Here is a 4803-nt window from a genome sequence, read left to right on the forward strand (position 1 = left end):
TACTATTTACATGTTGCCATGTACACGGGCACCTCACGGGCAAAGTAATTTGCTTAACTGTTAGTTTAAACCAGGTTGTCTTAACTACTTTCAGTGGTATTCCTGCATCGCCATTTTGTTTTCCTTGCGAAATATGTCCTCAATGATCTGTTGTAGTGCCTACAGTGGACCGTTGTATTTTAAATGTTTTTCATTATGCATGAATGTGAACCAACGGGGATACCCAGGGAGGTTGCTCTCCCATGGCTCTGTCCTAGTGGCATATGGGAGCGTAGACCTTCGGGCCCATGACGTACAGTCCCGTTCCACGCCGTTGGAGAGCAAGTTTTGCTCGCAGTCTTAACATTGCTGAGCTTCATCCTGTATATTCCTACAACTTCTCAGTCATCTGATCATGTCTGAGGAGCCAAACCATGCAGGACACAGCCTTAAGCATGACATTGTGATTAGATGTGCAGTGCTTTTAATGCGACTGTAGAAGTGCAGGTACTAACTATTTAGAGTTCCCGTTTTAGCCCAAGTCATGCCTGTACTCTACTGATACATTGGAGGGTACCTGCCAATTTAAAGCACTGGTATAGTGTATTCACTAGTTTACTGCTTACGTGAATTGGTTATTCAAATGTACTTCTTTTCCCCCACACAGATGCCATGTCTCTACCCAATCTGGTAAGTCACATTTCCATGTCGAATTATACTTATGTGGCGTGTTTTGGGCAAGTTTCGAGTCTAGTTTATCGTCTCGCGCACGATAGCGATGCTTTGAGATGGAAATTATTTGGGCTCACTTAAGTTATCATTCTGAGAAAGTAACTTTGCCAATAAAGTGCTTCTGTTGGGGCAGAGTTGATTTTGGCAGTGATATTTTGGTGGTTTGCTTTTAGTTTAACTAGATTACCTCGATGTCAGTTTTGCATCTGCTTAAAACAGTTTGAGCAAAGGACCCTAGCGTGTATTAAATATTGCACGGCGGCCATATTGTGCTCCCCTTAATTGTAACCTGTAGTTGCACCTTTACGTGTGCCGAATTTGTGGGAGTCTATCTAAGGAGGTCTTAATTGTTAGTGCTGCCTTTGTCGTGGCGGCTCATATGTCTGGGACACTAATTGTAAGCTGCAGTGGGTATACCGCTCAATATCAGTCACTTCGTGCTCTGTCGTTAAGTTCATGTTTGCTGTGGGGTGCTGGCTGTGATTAGAAGTTGGTTCATTTGGTTGTAATAGTAACCCAACGGGGATACCTGCGGGAGGTTGCTCTCTCTCAGCTCTGTCCCAGTGGCATATGGGAGCGTAGGCCCTCGGGCCCGTGACGTATGGTCCTGTTCCACGCCGTTGGAGAACAAGCTTTGCTCGCGGTCTTAACATTGCTGAGCTGCATCCTGTATATTCCTACGACTTCTCAGAGTCCTCGGGCCATGACTGAGGAGACAAACCATGCAGGGTACACACCGCAGCGTCAGACTACGTGCGAGGGTGGATGTCATGTAATATATCCCATTGTTACTGTGGCGGGTAATGTTTTTGTTTGAGATCTTTTGGCTGTACTAATAGTTGTTTTTTCCCCTCTTTAGCTAGCTCAAAGACTATGCACACTTTTGGGTAAGTAGCAGGAAAGCTCCCTAGGTCCTAGTAGTGTAGTTACTTGACCTTGATCATGCTTTTTGTGTGCTTGTAGGTGCTGATATGGCATAAATGTGGCTTGATCATTTTGCAGTTGCCAACTAAAAGCTTTGTGCTGTGTGGTTTACAGGCTCTCTATATAGGGCTGAGTGCGGTTGTATGTGATCCTTGTCAGTACAGGGAGTTGCTGCATAGTGAGCGCACTGGTGTAGTGTAAATCCAACAGCTTTGATATAAACTTGTCAAATTAAATCCCAAAATATGATTTGTTTATGGAAATTGTTGTTTTTTAAAGTAGGGAGAAATGCTTCGTAGGATCATGTTAGTGAGCCAACAAGGAATGCCCAAGGAAGGGGTCGCTCTACCTCCACTTCTCCTAGTGGCATATGGGAGTATAGGCCCCGGGACCATGACTTAAATTCCTATTACGTGCCGTTAGCGAACAAGCTTTCTTTGCAGCCTATTGGTTGCTGAGCTGAAGCCTGTATATTCCTGTGACTCTGTCCCCCGGACCATGACCTAGGAGACTTTCCATGCAAGATAAACTACCATGGTTTCATACATGAGGCTACACCTACCTGCCTAGAAAGATAACTATGTAGTGCACGAAAATGAATGACACTTCGCAGTGTCCTGTAGATGTCAATCACTGCTGCTCGGGCAAAAGTAGATCAGTATAATATGGGGGTGAGTGGTTAGGGTCATCGGGACAACGACCACTTTAAATAATTTATTTACTTTTGTTTCTTAACCAAGAAATACTTTGGTAAGTAAATATTTAAGCATAAATAATTTGCAGTTTCAGAAATAGACGTTTAGCGCAGTTTCAATGTTTAGCAAAGACAGGGTTGACATGGACCATCTCAGTGAGTTAAGGTAAGTAAAAACGTTCCCCCTCTTTAATAAGACCACTGTCCCGGGGCGGGAAACTCCGATCATGCAAATGCCCAAGTCTAATTCATGGAGTAAAGTGGGCTTGGGAGCAGGTACTGATCTTTGACTGGTTGTGCAAGGGAGTTACGCTGTGCAGTGTGCTTATCAGGGCAGTTAAATACCCAGATTTATTTGTATTACTACAACTTATATTTTGGAAGCAGGTATGTAGTAGACGTGAAGGAGGTGCTTGTGGACCTGTTAGGTGCACCTTTGGTTTTCACATCCATGAGGATTGGCCATCAGAGGGTCTTGAGTTAAGGTTGCAGGTGATGATTGGCAGGGGTGGGCCCATGGTGGAGGGTTGCAGTCAACTGAGCAGTCCAAGTGGGGTTTGAATGAAAACAACCTTTTTCTGTGGGGTCATGACTTAAAACCACCTGGTTTACACAGGTAATTGTAACTGCAAGAATATCCTCTGTAAACAGTATTCCTGATGTTATGCAAGTTGGATAGCCTATTTCTTTTCCCAAAATGTCCTTGATTTGTTTTAGTGCCTACAGTGGACTGTTGTATTTTGAATGTTTTTCACTCTTAAGAATGGGAACCAACGGGGATACCCAGGGAGGTTGCTCTCTCATGGCTCTGTCCTAGTGGCATATGGGAGCGTAGACCTTCGGGCCCATGACGTACAGTCCCGTTCCACGCCGTTGGAGAGCAAGTTTTGCTCGCAGTCTTAACATTGCTGAGCTTCATCCTGTATATTCCTACAACTTCTCAGTCATCTGATCATGTCTGAGGAGCCAAACCATGCAGGACACAGCCTTTAGCATGATATAGTGATTAATTATGCAGTGCTTTAAATGGGGCTATAGCAGTGCAGGTACTCAATATTTATAGTCCGTTTGTGCCAGGGGGCGTGCAAGAGAAGTTCTAGTACTATCATTACAAATTAAGTTGTGCAGGTGCTCGTTACCAGAGTATCTGCCCATTTAAAGGACTGGTACTGTGTATGAACCAATTTACTGCTAGGTACTTCATGTGGGAAATTCATGCTTACGTTAACTTGCCGCGAAGGCTTTTGGTGTATTGTCTGGTAATTCAAATTATTTTTTTTCTCTTAGGCGTCGAGTCGGAGCCAAATCTGGTAAGTTCCACGTCGAATAATAACGTGCCGGTGTGGAACAAGTTTGAAGTAATTCTGATTATGGTAGCAATGCTGGGAGATGGAGATGGAAATGGCTTCGGCTCACTTTTCCTATCCTTCCGCGGAAGGAACTTTACTATTGTGCTCATCGCTGGATTGAGTTTCTTTACATTTGTTCTTACTGTACTATTTGGGTGGTTGGCTTTCCGTTTCTACCAGGTTACCGTGATTGCCAGTTTAGCACCAGCCTAATACAGTTTCAGTAAAGGACTCCCACTGTGTGACTTCACAGGGCCTGATAGTGCTTGCCTTAATTCGAACCTGCAGTTGTGCATCTATTTGGGTCTTAACTAACGAATTTAGTACATACATAGTACTGCGTCTCGGCCATAGAGGCTCAAACTTCTGGGGCACAGTATTTGCAAGTCAGAATGTGTATGCTGCTCAAGATTAGGCACTTTGTGCCTTGTTAATGTCCAGCTCTTGGGTTGAAACGGAGGAGAGGTGAAAGTGTGGGAATGGACTACTATGCCACAACTGCAGCAAAATGCGCTATACTCTTACAAATCATGCATTTACATTTTGTGGAACTCCTTCACTTGTGCTAAAGCACGTTTCCCATGGAAAGCTGCCTTAGCCTGAAGTTGTAACAAGTTAATGTTGACTGGTGTGCTGGCTGTGATTGGAAGTTTGTTCATTTGGTTTGTAATGGTAACCCAACGGGGATACCTGGGGGAGGTTGCTCTCCCTCAGCTCTGTCCCAGTGGCATATGGGAGCGTAGGCCCTCGGGCCCATGACGTATAGTCCTGTTCCACGCCGTTGGAGAACAAGCTTTGCTCGCAGTCCTCGGGTTGCTGAGCTTGCATCCTGTATATTCCTACGACTTCTCAGAGTCCTCGGGCCATGACTGAGGAGACAAACCATGCAGGGTACATACTGCAGCGTCAGACTGCGTGCGAGGGTGGATGTCATGTAATATATCCCATTGTCCAAAATGGTGGCTCTATAATGTGTTCTTGCCATCATTTATAATTTATGTTAAACATTGTTTTTTTTTCTTCAGGTTTTCAGTTGATTACAATTCGTATACGTGAGTGTGGAGCAGGTAGTAGAGGATGTCTACCTTCTAACAGTGTTGCTTACTACACAATCTGGAGACTACA

The 4803-nt window shown here is 44.5% G+C and overlaps 4 non-coding genes across 4 annotated transcripts; all 4 read left to right on the top strand.

Annotated features, from left to right (window-relative positions):
* Positions 1 to 210: 210 nt before the first annotated feature.
* Positions 211 to 428, top strand: LOC138286245 (small nucleolar RNA SNORA73 family). Its single transcript, XR_011201909.1, has one exon. It is a non-coding gene; the product is annotated as a small nucleolar RNA SNORA73 family (small nucleolar RNA).
* Positions 429 to 1227: 799 nt separating this feature from the next.
* LOC138286244 (small nucleolar RNA SNORA73 family) lies at positions 1228 to 1448 on the top strand. The gene has a single exon (XR_011201908.1). It is a non-coding gene; the product is annotated as a small nucleolar RNA SNORA73 family (small nucleolar RNA).
* Positions 1449 to 3099: 1651 nt separating this feature from the next.
* On the top strand, positions 3100 to 3317 carry LOC138286246 (small nucleolar RNA SNORA73 family). The gene has a single exon (XR_011201910.1). It is a non-coding gene; the product is annotated as a small nucleolar RNA SNORA73 family (small nucleolar RNA).
* Positions 3318 to 4355: 1038 nt separating this feature from the next.
* LOC138286243 (small nucleolar RNA SNORA73 family) lies at positions 4356 to 4577 on the top strand. The gene has a single exon (XR_011201907.1). It is a non-coding gene; the product is annotated as a small nucleolar RNA SNORA73 family (small nucleolar RNA).
* The last annotated feature ends 226 nt before the right edge of the window (positions 4578 to 4803 follow it).

This window comes from Pleurodeles waltl, chromosome 3_1, assembly GCF_031143425.1.
Source record: "Pleurodeles waltl isolate 20211129_DDA chromosome 3_1, aPleWal1.hap1.20221129, whole genome shotgun sequence".
In the NCBI taxonomy this organism is placed as follows: domain Eukaryota; kingdom Metazoa; phylum Chordata; class Amphibia; order Caudata; family Salamandridae; genus Pleurodeles; species Pleurodeles waltl.